The sequence below is a fragment of the Amblyomma americanum genome, chromosome 2, assembly GCF_052857255.1.
Source record: "Amblyomma americanum isolate KBUSLIRL-KWMA chromosome 2, ASM5285725v1, whole genome shotgun sequence".
In the NCBI taxonomy this organism is placed as follows: Eukaryota; Metazoa; Arthropoda; class Arachnida; order Ixodida; family Ixodidae; genus Amblyomma; species Amblyomma americanum.
Genome location: NC_135498.1, coordinates 126402422 through 126418706, shown reverse-complemented (window position 1 = coordinate 126418706; position 16285 = coordinate 126402422).

Here is a 16285-nt window from a genome sequence, read left to right as displayed (position 1 = left end):
GTCCTGCTCCAGCGTACCACCTTTTTCCGAGCCAAGGACGCTGAAGCTCGACAAGTTGTCTTTTGTTTTATGGCACAAAGGCAACTGAGGCCATCATGCGCCAGGAACAAGGCATAGGAAAAGTCTTTTGTTGAATATTCTAGAAATGCAAGAATAATCCTTGCTCTAGCGGCCCTCAAATAATAATATTACTCAGTAAAAACATACGCAAATTTTATAAATGGCTACAAGTTAAAGCTTTAAAGAGAACCGGGTAACCTCAGCAGCCTTCCTTGGCTGCGGAAGGATATCGAGGCTCCCAACCAATCAAAATAAGAGCCTCAGCTTTCTTCTCAGGCATGAGAAATCGGCTGAGGTGTACTAAAATTCAAACAAACCAGAATATGTGGTTAACCGGGAGTTCATCTCCACATTCTTGGCAAACAGGTTTGTCTTGTTTTGTTAGTAGGAAGTTGTGCGTAATTTGCGTGTGGCCTATTCGGAGACGGCATAAGATCACTTCCTTGAAACGTTCTTGGTGCACACACGACTTAAATTTACCCAATACTGGTTTTACCAAGTGTATTTTATATTTACATCATTGTTCCAAGTCGGCTGGCTTTTTTTCTTAGTTTCCTTGCTACTAATTTCATGCAATCATTAAACGGCATATTTAATTTAATTATTTCCTTGTCACGAGCTTTACCAGCACACACATCTGCTCTCTCATTGCCTTTTATTCCCACATGACTGGGAACCCTGCACAGTTTTATATTTTGTCCTTGAGCTGTGGCAGTTACTATGTTGTGTATGATGTCACCAAGCAGAGGAGAGCTTGCATTTTTAGAATAGACAGCTCTAAGTACACTTAAGGAGTCTGTATAAATAACAGCATTTTTGAGGTTCTCACTTAGTATTTTTTCTATGGTCATCCATACTGCGTAGCACTCCGCGGTGAAGATGGAGGAACACTGTGGTTGTCATACTATTTGCTCCGAATTTCCTCGCACCACTGCGCTTCCTACGCAACTACCTGTTTTTGATCCATCAGTATAAAATTCTGTAAAACTACTGTTCTTTTCTTCAAAAGCACAGAATTCTTGTAATATATGTGGTTGTGGAGTTCGCTTTTTACGGAAATGTGCAAGAGTGAGGTCACAGATAACAGGAAAATTGAACCATGGAGGCAGTGGACCACGTCTTCGAGCAACGCCAGGTAATGCATCCATTACGCCGAGGTTTATGCACACATCTTCAAAACGCAGGAGAAGTGGCCTTATAGCTAATGATTTGTTGTTAAATAGTTTTCTAGATGGGCACTTCATGACTATTTGGTGACCGATATGTTTAGGTAGTGAGCGGATTTTTAAAACGTACGATCAAGTGAGCATGGTTCTTCTCTCTGTAAGCGATGGCTCGTTGGCTTCCACATCAAGACTGTTTGTCGGTGACGTCCTGTATGCATCGGTGGAAAGACGCAAGCCTAACTTGTGTACTGGGTCTAGCCGCTTAAGGTACGATTGCCTCGCTAGTACATAAAATATGTATCCGTAATCCAATGTAGAACGTACTACAGAGCGATGAATCCGTAAAAGACAAGTCCTATCGGAACCCTAATGTTTTCGTGAAAGTACATTTAGTATATTCAGTGATTTTGAAGCTTTCTTTTTGAGTATGTTAATGTGTGGTAGCAATGTGAGCTTTTTGTCATGTCATTCTTAGAAATTTGTGCTCATCTATTATTGGTAGTGCGACTTCATTAAATACAGGGAGGAATCAGTGTGCAGTGCTCTTCTAAGCGAAAAAAGAACAGCTACTGACTTTTGTGTAGAAAACTTGAAACAGTTTTTGTCTGCGCATGTTGTTAGTTTATTCACTATTATCTGTATTTGCCTCTCACACGATGTAACTCTAGAGGATGTGCAAGCAATCTGGAGATCGTCGATGTAGACAGAATACATGATAGACTTTGGGATTATTTTTGCTAAGGAATTCATTTTTACTATAAAAAGCGTGGTGCTTTAAATGCACCCCTGAGGCACGCCGTTCTCTTGAAATTCTTAGAAAGAGTGGCACCTAGGCGTACTTGAAATGAACGGTTGGTCAAAAAGTCAAGAAGGTTGTCAAGAAGATCACGGGATTGTAATATAAACATTATTCTAATCTTAAGGACGCTTTAGAAGGATTTGGCAAGTACGCTTGTTAGGGCTATAGGTCCTTAATTGCCAGCGGAGGTAGGTACTTTTCCCGGCTTCAACAACGGTACAATAATGGCTTTTTTCCATGCCCCTTGAATCTCTCCTGATAAACATATTTTTTTTTTAAATTCAGAAGCGAGTCGACAGTATGTTCGGACAAGTGGGCAAGCATTTCGTAGTGGACTTCATTTGGTCCTGGTGCAGTCTGTTTACCCGAAAAAAGTACACTTCATTTCTTGTAGTGTAAATGGGCTATTATATGCTTCGTGAGCACTGCCCTTTATCGGCAGTCTTTCTTTTTCGGCTGTGTTTTTATATTTTAAAAATGATTTTGTATAGTTAGAGGAACTAGATACAGTGGAAATATGTTCGCCTAATATGTCTGCTTGTTCTTTTATATTTGTCTGTACACCAGGGCCGGTCAGAAGAACAACTGGGAATGGAGAGTAGCGACCATCAATTTTGTGTACTGCCTCCCACATTTTTTTCGAAGAGACTTAGCTGTTTATTGAGGAAATGAAACGCTGCCAGGATGATTTTCAGGCATTTCGACGTATGTGCTGCGCTTTTGCTCTTGCTTTTTGCAAGTTTATAAGGTTCTCCTGTGTGGGGTATCGGCTAATTATACCCAAAGCTTTATTTGTTGTTTTTTTCCTTCTTTGCAATCTCCTGTTCACCACATTTTATGGTTGCGTTGTACTATTCCAGAAGACTGGTTGATAGCTAAGCATGCGGCAGAAAGAATTCAATTTGTGAACTTTTCATTTATTTCGTTTACAATAAGATTTTCTAACGTAATATTTTCTAACGTGGCTGCTGTTCTAAACAGCTGCCAGTCTGCTAAATGGAGCTTCCAACACCGTGGTTTTGTCTGGGTGACTGATGGTGGGGATGATAGGCAGATTTTAACAGGGAGATGATCGCTTCCGCACGGGTTGTCGAAGACATCCCATTTAAAATTGTTAAAACCTGAAGGAGAGCGAAATAACAAATCTAAAGCACTCATTTTTCCTGAACTAGGGGAGCAATAAGTAGGTTTACCGCTGTTAAATAAACAAATATTGTTGGATAGTATAAAATCCTCAATAACCTGACCTCTGCTATCGGTTTTCTCACTGCCCCAGAAACAAGAGTGTGCATTTAAATCGCCAACTATCAAGTATGGCTCCGGTAACTGTTGTAAAAGGCTCCCTAATTCATGCTTTCTTACTTAGAGATGTGGTTGAAGATATACGCTACAAAATATAATGGTTTTGTAACCAGACACGGTGGCTGCTACGGCTTCGAACCTAGTTTTGAGTTTGATCTCGCTAGATGCTACGCCAGGTTGCACAATGATTCCTACGCCTCCCGAGAGTCTGCTCGCCCCCTCTCGGTCACGGCGGAAGACAGTATACTTCTTTAGCACTTTTGTGTGCTGAGAGCCTAGATTGGTTTCCTGCACACATAAAGCAATAGGAGATATTGCGTTTAAAATGTCTTTTATGTCGTTATAGTTATTTACGAGACCTCTGCAGTTCCAGTGTATTATGAAAGCCATCTTAATGTTGTGTGCGTGTGTGCAGATAAAATTAGATTAACTTTGATTTGGCCCCTTGACTCGGAGCCTCACAATTTTTTGATCGACCCAAAGACCTCCGCCGTCCGTCCGATTTGGACGCAACGGGGCTGCCCTGGGTCGTGTCCATCGCCTCAGCAGAGGCGCTGGACGACCGTGCAGGATGCACGCTGACTTTTGAGTTATACCTCGACCTGTGGGAAGAGGTCTTGAGGCCCGCTGACCTGGGGGTCTGCGCAGCCTGCTTTGAGGTTGGCGGAGTAGTATTTAGCTACTCCACCAGGTGGCGCGGATGGCCCTGCCATAGGCCCACTGCGTGCGGCCTGGACAGGTGCCGAAGCCTGGTGTGATGCGCCGCGCCCACGCACCACATCGGCGAATGTTGCTTTCGCAGTGAAGGGAAATTGGTTTGTTTCGGCGTATCGCCTTCTCGCTTCCTTGAAAGAAATGTTTTCAGTGGTTTTCAGAGTAATTATTTCTTTTTTCTTTTTTCCAGGACGGACAAGCTCTGGAGTATGCAGCATGGTCTCCCTCACAATTTGTACACCGCGGGGCTGCAATACATTCATCTGACTGGTGGTCCTTCGAGGAGCATTTCGCGCAAGTTTTGCGACCCCGATAACTCTGTTAGCCGTGGCCGAACCTCCGACAATTGAAACATCTTCGTGGGTTGGGTATATATGGCCTTACATTTATTTTCAGGCACCCGACTTCAATGCTTTCAGGTAGTGTGCTGGTGTTGAAGGTGAGGATCATGTGTTACGTATCTAATTCCTTGTTATCCTTCCGGACCTTTATCCGCTGAACATTTATGACATCTTGGTCGGCAAGGCCTTCAAGCATTTCTTTCTCAGAGAGGTGAACGAAATCAATTTCTGATATGACGCCTCGGACTGTTTTGAAAGACCAGTGTGACGTGATGGAGACAGGAATCTCCCCTATTGATACACTGTTTGCAAGTTTCGAGTGCTGAACGGTGTCACGTATTTCGAGCAGTAAGTCGCCACTAGCCATTTTGATACCTTGTACCTAAACCCCAAGGTACCTGTCAAGCACTTTGCTCCCAAGAAAGGGGAAATCAGTCTTGTTTGTTGTTCTTCAGCTTTGCTATGAATGACATAAAATTTTGGAATGACACTTTTCTTTTTTTGAAAAAAAATCTTCATCGTTCCGCCATCTTTTTAGAGAGCGATCAGGTTGGGAATGGAGGGGAGCCATAAAAAATTTAGTTTTTCAGCCACGGTGCTAGCCACCCACCACGGAGCCCAACAAGGGGACGGGACAGCAACTTGCACGCAAGTCCTGCCCACGCCAGCTGTACACCTCAATTTTAACCAAATATGACGAAACCCAGGGTAGTTCGCCACACAATGTTAACCCTAGCCGCCCATGAAGAAATGAAAGAACTATGAAACGACGAGGACACAGGACAGTAGTGAGAAAGAAGATAGGAAAGTAAAAGATGTAGAGGAGGACAGGAAAAGGCGACTGCCGATGTCCCCCGGTCGGGTAAGGCCGGAGGTGCCGTCTACAGGAACCTAGGGCCACAGTAGTGTGTTGCCTCCGCCGAGGGGCCTTAACGGTCCAAACCCTCGGCATCGACTCAACCACCACGATCCCCTCTTCCCGGGACACGGCGATGCCACGCACAGCGAGGCGCGGGTGCTCGGGTCCGTTGTTATGCACTGTTCACCATCATCACCATGCGGGGATGTCCCTGCTGATGCTCGGGAACCCGTGGTGTCGTCACTCACCGACGCCTGCAAGTTGCAGACGCCCCCGTGCGGGGAGACGCCCGACAAGTCCTGGCTGTTTCCTGCAGGACGCTGAACGAGATGCAGTCAAGCCGAAGGGACCTGAGCCTCATCAAGGCGATCTTCGTTTTCCTGATGGTGCGGAAAGCCGAGAGAATCCTGAAGACGGAGTTGGGCGACGACTGCTTCAGTGACTCAGACGACGACAACTTTGTTGTGCTCGTATGAAAACGGTGCTTTGAAACTTCGCTGCTATGCGCGTCGGGAGCCTAACAAATATTTAGGGGTATGATACGACAGCTTCCTTAGCCTTTAAAGGTCCATACTGAATGAGCTGCGCGGAAAAAAATGGCATGCAACAGTGCAACCCGAACGCTGTGTGAGACAAATCATCAACAAAACTATTTATATGAAAACACCATCGCGGCAAAATTTGAATAATTCCATTGATCATGAACGCGGTATACATTTTTTCTTTGGTTTAAAAATCCCGATACAATGAAATCGCATGCGCAAAAAACACACGACCAACGAACAAAATAGAGAGGAAAGGTTGACAATAAAAGAACATAACTAAGAAGAGGCGGTAGCTACGGGTGCCAAACTTCTTGCGCATTCGAAAATAGCAATAGCTAAAGTAGTATTGAAGCAGAGCGGTTACGTGGCATAAACTATGACCGCAACTTCAATCACAGAATAAAAAAAAATGGCCTGGCTTAGCTAAGGTTAAGCCTAGGATGCGAAGCATCTCTGTCTGTAGGCGGCATCTCGCTGTATGAGTGCCTCGGCGTGAGGAGCGGGGCTCTTTTATACAATGCCGCGACGACAATCGCCCCTTATCGGGAGGAGCGGGAGTTAGCCTTGGTGGTCGCGGCCGCGCCAGGCTGGGCTATGGCTGAGCTAAGTAGTGTCCCTATTATGCTTCGCATAATAGTAAACCCTCTAGCGCAGAGAAATGAGGGTAAAAGAACAGAAACAGAAAAAAAATTTTAAAAGACTGAGACGCGTTGACTAATATTTCAGCAATGCTCAGCTTAAGGGTAAAAAACAAATAAACGCTGTGGTGTACCTAAAGCTCACAGAAAAAGAATGCGGTCAACGAGGTTTGAGGGCCAAAAAGCAAAATTATGCGAGCGTTGCATCTTCTCTAATATACAGAAAAAATGTATCTACATTGACCGGTAATTACACGGGTTTAAGTACCGAAGTAACGTCATGCAAGATTTAGTCCCCGACAGCAAGGCGCCTTGCGTATCGCTTTTGCTGCAGACCGTTAATGGAGCACACATTAACACACAGTTTCATTTTAATTTATACAAACTTTAAATTCTCGCTATTTATATCTTATTTCTTGGTTTCTAGTTTCCGGTGTCATTCTATTCTTGCTCTTAATCATGAAGAGTACTTTATTACTTAATAAAGAAATGCTGTTTATGCTGTCGTGTTTCAGCTGATGGATATTTCCAAAAGACTCTCCAGACAACCTCTTATCTCCAACTCCTCAGGTGTCAAAAATAATGTGCAGTCGAAGGGTACCTCGAGAAGGAGATTCCTAATTAACATATCTTCCTCTTCGGCGATTTCAATTTTCTGAAGATTGACTGGCATAATGAGCCCGCCCCTATAGATAACAATAAAGAAACAAGGGAATTCCTAGATTTTCGCCACAACCTCAACCTTACTCAGGTAATACTTGAACCTACCCGTGTAACACAAAACTGCGCCAATATTTTAGATTTCTTATTAACCAGTCACCCAGACAGCGTACAGCCCATTACATTCCTGCCTGAAATAAGCGACCGCAAAGTAATTTTCGCTAACCTCCTTACGCCAAACCGGCGCCACAAATACCATAAAACTATCCGTCTTTATGACAAAGGGAATTATAATGTAATAAATAATAAACTTAACAGGTTTTTTCATGTTTCCCCGTCAGGTTTTCATTTCCGCATTTCCGCAGTGTTCAAGAAAATTGGTTGCTGTTGAAAGAAACCAGAAAATCCAACTGATAGATTCGTCCGCCAAATTAGTTTTCACTCTAATTCACAAAAGCCATGGTTTACTAAAACGCTGAAACGTTTGGAGATCGAAAAGAAGCGCCTTTACCGTTCAGCCAAGTCTCAGGGGACGCATAGCGCATGGGTAAAATATCGCGAAACTGAAAGATCATATCTCACCGCTATTTTTAATGCCAAGCAAACCTCTTTTCACTCGGACTTGCCGAATATGCTAACTAGTAACCCCAGAAAGTTCTCAAAAGTTATCAATCCGCATCACGCACAAAAAATAACCCTCACCGATGAGTCAGGCACAGTTTTCACTGATGCTGAGTGCGCTGCCATGTTGAACTCTGCCTTCTCATCTGTATTTACTAAAGAAACGGATATAGCGCCATCATATTCAGCACCTCCCTCAATGATAAATTATGCTATGGCACCAGTTGTCGACACGTAATCTGGCATTTCGTCCCTAATTGAAACCATGAAAATTTAATCAACCGCTTTTGACAATATTAACTGAAAGCTTTTGGAAAATAACAAGGATATTTGTGCGCAATTTTTATGCATACTTTTTTCACAGTCACTGTTATCAGGTAAACTACCACGCGTTTGAAAAAGCGGTAAGGTCGTTCCAGTCTTCAAATCGGGTGAAAAAAATTCACCGCTTAACTACCATCCCATTTCCCTTACCAGCGTACACTGCAAACTCATGGCACACGTCATCTACTCCAATGTCATGAGCTTCTTCGACTGTCACAACTTTTTTCATCCTGCGCAACACGGTTTTCAAAAAGGCTTCTCATGCGAAACACAGCTGCCCATTCTTATTCATGATCTATATGCTAATCTTGACTCTAACCTACAGACCGATGCTATTTTTCTGGACTATGAAAAAGCCTTCGACAAGGTTCCTCACAAACGCTAACTACTAAAACTTTCATATTTTAACCTCCCCTCTAATATCATTAAATGGGTAGAAGAATTCTTTACTAACCACTCACAGTACGTCACCGTTAACAACCACAACTCTTATCATATCCCAGTAACGTCAGGCATCCCGCAAGGGTCTGTCCTCGGTCCGCTTCTGTTTCTAATTTATATTAACTATTTACCAACGCATGTATCTAGTAATATTCGCATGTTCGCCGATGACTGCGTAATTTACTGCAACGTTAATAACGCTTCTACCAAACATCTCTCCAACACGATCTTAACCGCATCCAGGAATGGTGTGCCAATTGGTTAATAAAACTTAACCCTCAAAAATGTAAAATCTTGTCCTTCACGCGTCGCCGCAAGCCACTTCATTTCCCATACGTCATAGCTAACGTCCCTGTTCACCCGGTTCTATCATACAAGTACATAGGCATTACGTTGTGTAGCGAATTGTCCTGGAGCACACACGCTACGAACATCATTTCATCGGCTAAGAAAACACTTCGATTTTATAACGTCATCTCCGCCAAGCACCTAAACATGTGAAGTTATTACCGTACAAATCCCTTGTCAGACCAAAATTAGAATATGCCTCACCCATTTGGAACCCGCACCAATCTTACCTTATAAATGCACACGAATCATTCCAAAACAGCAGCCGGATTCATTCATTCATCATATTCTTACGACATCAATGTGTCAGCGTTGAAAGCTGAATCCGACCTAATGCCCTTATCATATCGTCGCCGCACTGCCAGCCTTTCCTTGTTTAATAAATTTTTCTATAGTTCACTTGGCCGCTCACCCGATGTCGTCCCTCCAGCCCGCATGACTCCTCGCACTCGTCATCCTTTTCAAGTTTTCCGACCTCGTGCCCTAACTACCACTTTTGCCGCATCATTTTTTTCCCGTGCTGCAGCAGACTAGAACGACCTAACTAACGACATCGCAGCCATCACATGCTCAACCAACTTTGCCATTAATGTTACCAATCATGTTTCGTTGTCGTAACACTTGCTTACCAAAATACATGTACCCACCCCTTATGTAATACCCCTCGTGGGTCTTTAATGTAATAAAATGAAGTGAAATCTCCATTACTTGCTGTCAAACAGTTTTCCTTGAGACAGTTTATCTTATCGGGAAAGAGCAAAATCCTTCCCTTCAAGGAAGTGTGTTCCCCCTTTATCCTTATCAGACGGGGAAGTTTCAAATTCTTATCTCTCGTGCTTTTGCTGGTCTTCTGCTATTGAACAGAATCTGTCAGCCTCCTCTGAAAAATTCTTTCCCTCTTACATACTGAGAAAAAGGGGCTCATTCACATATCGTTCATTCCTGGTCAAATCAAGGCTATCTGCGCTGTGTGTGTGTGTGTCCTGCTCTAGTGTACCGGCTTTTCCGAGCCCTAGACGCGGACGCCAGCCATGTCCTGGCCGTTTCCTGCAGGAAGCTCGAAGAGATGCAGTCAAGCCGAAGGAAGGTGAGCATCATCACGAAGATCTTCGTTCTGCTGATGGTGCGGAAAGCGGAAAGAATCCTGGACACGCAGTTGGGCGACGACTCCTTCAGTGATTCAGAAGTTGACGACATTGTTGTGCTCGTATGAAAACAATGCCTTGAATCTTAGCTTCTATGCTCCTGGGTAGACTAAGAAATATTTAAGGGGTATCAGACGCCCGCTTCTTCTTGAATATGGAGGTCCCCACTTATGTTCTGTGCGGAACAGAACAAGAGCCAGGAATGGCATTCAGTAGGGCCCACTGAACGCTGTGTAGACACTCATCAAAAATAGAAGTTACAACAACACACCATCGCGGAAAAAAAAGAAGTATAAAACATCGCTGAAAAAGAATAATTCTAAACTAATTGATCATCAAGGTGGTATAAATTTTTTCTTTGGTTTAAAGTTCGCGAGACAATGAAATCGCAAGCGCTAAAAACACACGACCAACAAACAAAATAGAGAGGAGTGAATAACAATAAAGAAACATAAGAAATAATGAGGGGCAGTGGCTACGGGTGCCAAACTTCTTGCGCATTCGAAAACAGCAATACCTTAAGCACTATTGAAGCAGAATGGTTACCTGGCACAAATTATGACCACAGCATGACTCACAGAATTAAAAAGTAAACCCGCTAACGCAGAGAAATAAGGGTAAAATAACTGAATCTGAAAGAAAACTTGGAAAGTTAGAGACACGTTGATTAACATTTCAGCAGTGCGCGGCTTAAGTGTAAAAAACAAATAAAGGCTGTAACGTACTTAAAGCTCACAAAAAAACAATGTGGTCAAAGAGATTTGGGAGCCAGAAAGCCAAATAAAGCGAGCGTTGCGTCTTCTCCAATCTACAGAATAAAATGGATCTACATCGACCAGTAATTCCACGGGTTTAAGTGCCGAGGTAACGTCATGCAAGGATTAGTCTCCGGTACGAAGGCGCCTTGCGTTTCGCTTTTGCTGCATACCGTTAATAGAGAACGCATTAACACAGTTTCAATATAATTTATAGAAACTTGATATTCTCTATATTTATGTCCAATTTCTTGATCTCTGGTTTCCGGCGTCATTCTATTCTTGCTCTTCAACATGAAGAGTACTTGTGTAGACACTGTGTAGACACTCATCAACAATAGAATTTACAACACGCGATCGCGGAAAAAAAGATTATAAACCATTCAAAATTGCCGATTGGGTGAGTCAGTGGGATATGATTTGAAATGACCAGCGCGGAAACAGACGGGGAGACGAGAAAGGAAAACAAAGACGACAGGACAGGCGGTGACTAACAACTTTTCATTTTCGAGACGTGACAGTCAGGGGGCCAGAGATTACAACCTAATCGACATTCATCAAAGGGCGGCCAACACATGTATGAACCAGAAGAAAAAAAACGACAAAAAAATGAAAAAAGGGCGTGAAACTTTATGAAGTGAATATATCAGAAAGCACTTTAACCAAGGAAAACACACTTGCCAAACAACGTCGTGGCCAAGGGGCGTTGTCATGAACACTTTAACAGGAACAATGAGCGAGCCTAAAAGGCCCCAAGCAAGCGAAGCAAAAGCAGAGTCAGAAATCTAAAATCAAATAAAACGTCATACAACCCTGCGGATGCCACAAAAAACTAAAAACAAACGACTACAACCTAGAAAGAAGCACAAAAACTTGTCATCGCCAAGAAGGTAAGAGGTAAAAAATAGTCTACTTGTGAAACACAATCAGGACGATTACAGCTTATGAGCCGCATCAAAAACCTGAAGACAAGAATGCGCACCGGCTAACACATGAAAACTTCATGAGCAAACGGGAAGTGACAAGCGAACATACAAAATCAGGAATCTCTAGGCATGGCGAAGGAAGCGCATTTCTTTCTCGCGCAGTAAAATTTAGGGCGTGCTTACGCAACTGTCCCCTGCCTTGGCAATAAATTAGGATCAATGACCTCCCTTTCTGTTTTGTTTTTTGATGTATGACCGCCCTTTTGTCACGTTGTTTCTTGACAAGTGTGTTTTCCTTGGTCTTTCTGGTTAAAGTGATTTCTTATATGTTCATAAAGTTTCCCGCCCTTTTTCATTTTTTGTTGTTTTTTTCTTTCTGGTTCATAGATGTGTTGGCCGTCCTTTGATGACTGCGGATTACAGCGTAATCTTCGGCCCCATGACTGTCACGTGGTTTTTTGGAATATATTGTGCTTGGTTTTCCTCAAAAATAAAGAGTTGTTATTCAGCGCCCGTCCCGTCGTCCGAGTTCTTTCTTCTCGTTTCCGCGCTGGTTATTTCGAATTATAAACCATCGCTGAAAAAAAAATAATTATAAACTTATTGATCATGAAGGCGGTATACAATTTTTATTTGGTTTGAAATTCGCGAGTTAATGAAATCGCATGCGCAAAAAACACACGACCAACAAAGAATATAGAAAGTAATGGTTAACAATAAAGGAACTTAACAACTAAAGAGGGGCGTGGCTACGGTTGCAAAACTTCTTGCGCATTGGAATACAGCAATACCTAGAGCACTATAAAGCAGAACGGTTACATGGCACAAATCATGACAGCAACTTCCCTCACAGAATCAAAAAGTAAACCACAGAACGCAGGGAAATGAGGGTAAAAAAACTTGAACAGAAAAAAAAGTTGAAAATAAAAAGACATGTGGACTATTATTTCAGCATTACGCAACGTAAGGCTAAAAAACAAATAAGCGCTGTAATGTACCTAAAGCTCGCAGAAAATGATGCGGTCGAACAGCTTTAGGAGCCAAAAGCAAAACTAAGCGAGCAATGAGACTTCTCCAATGTACCGAACAAAAGGTGTCTACATAGACCACTAATTACAGGGTGTTAAATGCCTAAGTGACGTCAGGCACGGATTAATCTCCGGTAGCAAGGCGCCTTGCATTTCGTTTTTGCCGCAGACCTTTAATAGAGCCCACATTAACACAGTTTCATTTTAATTTATCCGAACTTTAAATCCTCTATAATTATATCTTATTTCTTGGTTTCTAGCTGCCAGCGTTTTTCTATTTTTGGTTCTCAACATGAAGGTTATTTTATTACTTAATAAGCAAATGCTGTTTATGCTGCCGTGATTTCACTGAGATGGATATTTCCAAAAGACTCCCCAGACAACCTCTTTTTTCCAAGTCCTCAGGTGTCAGAAAAATAACAATAACAAAAGAAGACGACATTGTTGTGCTCGTATGAAAACGATGCCTTGAATCTTCGCCTCTAATTCTGTCGATTTGTTCTTCTGAAATCTACATTGAGCCTCTGAAATAAGTTTGTGTAAATCAAAGAACGAGCAAAGCTGATAATGTATAAGCGTCTCCAAGTGTTTTGAAAATATCGTTACGACGGAGATGGGTCGGTAATTATTAATATCATTAGGATCACCCTTTTTGAAGAGCATATATACATTATCGATTCGCGTTCGTTTTGAAAAACATGCACTCGTTAGGGAAAGGCTAAAAAAATTGGTTAAATATGGACATAAGACATCCAACACATATTTCACCGGACGTGTCTGAACTGCTTCAGCGTCGCAACTTGAACTATTATTTAAAGAAGAAAAAACTGCTGTAACTAGATCATTGGTACAGGGCTTAGAAAAGCACATGAATTATTTCTAACGGGCATAAAATGGTAAAAATCTTAGAGTATACTATGATGAGTATCATGAAGTTAATACTCATTAAAGCAATCTGCAAAGGCGCAGCCAGACACTTCACAGTCATTTATGAACAACGTCTCGATTCTAGGTGAAAGTTTCGCGCGTTTATAAACTGTGTTCGATTTTTTCCAGATGAGGTCACTTTTCTTCGGGCAACTCTAGAATTCAGAGTTAATGTATCTAGACCTGCTTATTTTAACGTCCTTGTATAAGTTATTTCGTGACGTCCTAACTTGCTTTAAGGTATCAGGATCTTTTGTTTTAATAAACTGATCGTAAATCATGTGTTTATCGTTGATTTTTCGGCGCAGCTCTGGAGTTATCCAAGGCTTGCTGATTTTTTTACCTTGCTTAAAAGTTTTTAGTAGAAAATGTCGCTTGTAAACCTGCAGGAACTGGTTCTTTACCTTTTCGTACACTTCATCGGCGTTTCTTATCTCCATTACCCATGTAAAATCTGACTTCAGTCATTCAGTCCTGAAGCAGTCAAAATTTGACATATTATAGACTGAAAAAAATAGGCGGTCTTCTTTTGCGTCCTTCTAAATTCTCCTTCTTTACCATAACAAATACATTTTTATCTAGGGGCTGGCAACAAACAGAAAGCATGCTTATTGACACGAACTGATAACGTTTCAAAATCATCACACAGCCCACAAAGAGAAGGAAGCAGTTTACAGTTTAGATTCGGCTTCATCAATAACATAACTTCACGACCACGACGATTTTGCCGATTTAAGCAGGATGGATAGCAAGAAAACCGAAAGTTGTCCTGATCGTCTTTGCACCAAGTTTCACTTAACATGACTGAATCGAACAAAAAAAAAACTAGAGATAAGACAATCCATTTCTGCCCCCTTGTTGCAAAGAGAGCTAACGTTTAAATGAAGGTATTTTAGTGAATTTTGGTGTGGTTCATTGCAACTGTATTTACATCCTCTGGAGCAAGGTAATTGTCATTATCCATTTAAAACTCCCACAACCCATTTTAAACCCATTTTTTTGGACACATAGAACATGCTTTGACGGAATGCCATGCATATTGCGCAATACGATTGCTGACTGGCCATCTGCTTTGCGCATGAAGACCTTTCCATTCCTGTGCCAGACATACTGATATGCATTTTGTTTTGCCCAGTCCTTTGTCAGTCGCAGCAGATGTTGGTTATGACCAGGCATATTTACCATATTGGTAATGTTGCTCTTTTCATAACTCAGTTTATTCCTTTTTTCGAGCCATTCATCTCTGAGAGCTTGCTTGGTGTATCTGACTAATATTCCTGGGACCTTACCGATATTTGCAGGTAGGCGGTGAATTGCGTCGACATCTGCGCTCGAAAGCCTTGAAACACATATCGTATCGGCCACAGCGTTTGCTTTATCTAGCAGATTATCATGTTCAGTGGACTGAAATCCACGGAAATCAAGGCTCATCTTTCTGCTCCTTCATTCAAGATCATTGACTTCATTTCGCCACGTTTCATTTTCTTCTTTTTTCTGGACCTTACTCTCCAAAAGTTACAGCCTCTTTTGAATATTTTTTGTGTCTTTTTCCTGGAGAGGTAGCCCTTCCTCATACTTTTCTTACATTACCTGTACAGCTGTTTCAATGCCAGCTACCGTTTCTTTAGGCGGCATCAGCTCGTCTAACTTTCCTTTTATAGTAACAAGTAGGGCTTTAATGTCGGCTATCTCGAGAACAGACAGCTTTCCACTTTGATTGTCTCAATTTTGCATGTGGTACATGCTCATTTCTGCTTGGCTGACTCCGATTTACTTATCTACCGCTTTACGGTCAGCCCAGCACTGGTTCCGAGATGGTACAATTGGTGACATACAATACATGTCACAGAAATTTCATCGGACATAGCCTTCTTATTGCATGAGAAACAAAAGTCTGTCGACATCGTGCGTTACAGACGGCAGTTTCAAGCAAAACAAAAACAAAACTACAAACGATAGCAGCATACTATAGTGGCTGCAGTGGCAGCACGCAGCACATATTCATAAAAGCAATCACAAGGAACAACACCTACCTGCGAAAAAGCAGAGTGGCGTTCAAGCGGTGGTCTTTCGTGCTGCCGCTGCCGCCGAGTGCTGGAAGATCCAAGTAGTCCGTCTTTTATCTTGAAAGGTGGTCGCTTGTCGCGCCGCGCGTGGTTGCAGGCAGGTCGCAGATCCGGGAAGTTCTGCCACACTTGCGCAGTCGGGTTCGTTCGTCAGCTTCAGCACGGGCAACCAAGCCGCAGTGGAGGCTAATCTGCGAAAAAGCAGAGCAGCGTTCAAGCGGTGGCCTTTCTGCTGCCGCTGCCGCCGAGTTACCTGGCACAAATTATCAAAATTATCAGAACGTAAACCCACTAAGACAGAGAAGAAAGTGGAAAAGAACTGAAACAAAAAGAAATATTGAAAGAATAGAGGCATGTTGATTAACGATTCAGCAATGCGCCGGTTAAGGGTAAAAAAAAACGATGTAGTGTATTGAAAGTTCACAGAAAACCAATGCGGTCGACGAGCTTTGGGAGCCAAAAAGCAAAATTAAGCGAGCGTTGCGTCTTCTCCAATGCACCGAACAAAAGGTGTCTACATTGACCGGTAATTACACCAGTTAAAGTACCTAAATAACGCCATGCACAGATTAGTCTCCGGACGCAAGGTGCCTTACGATTCGTTTTTGCAGCAGACCGTT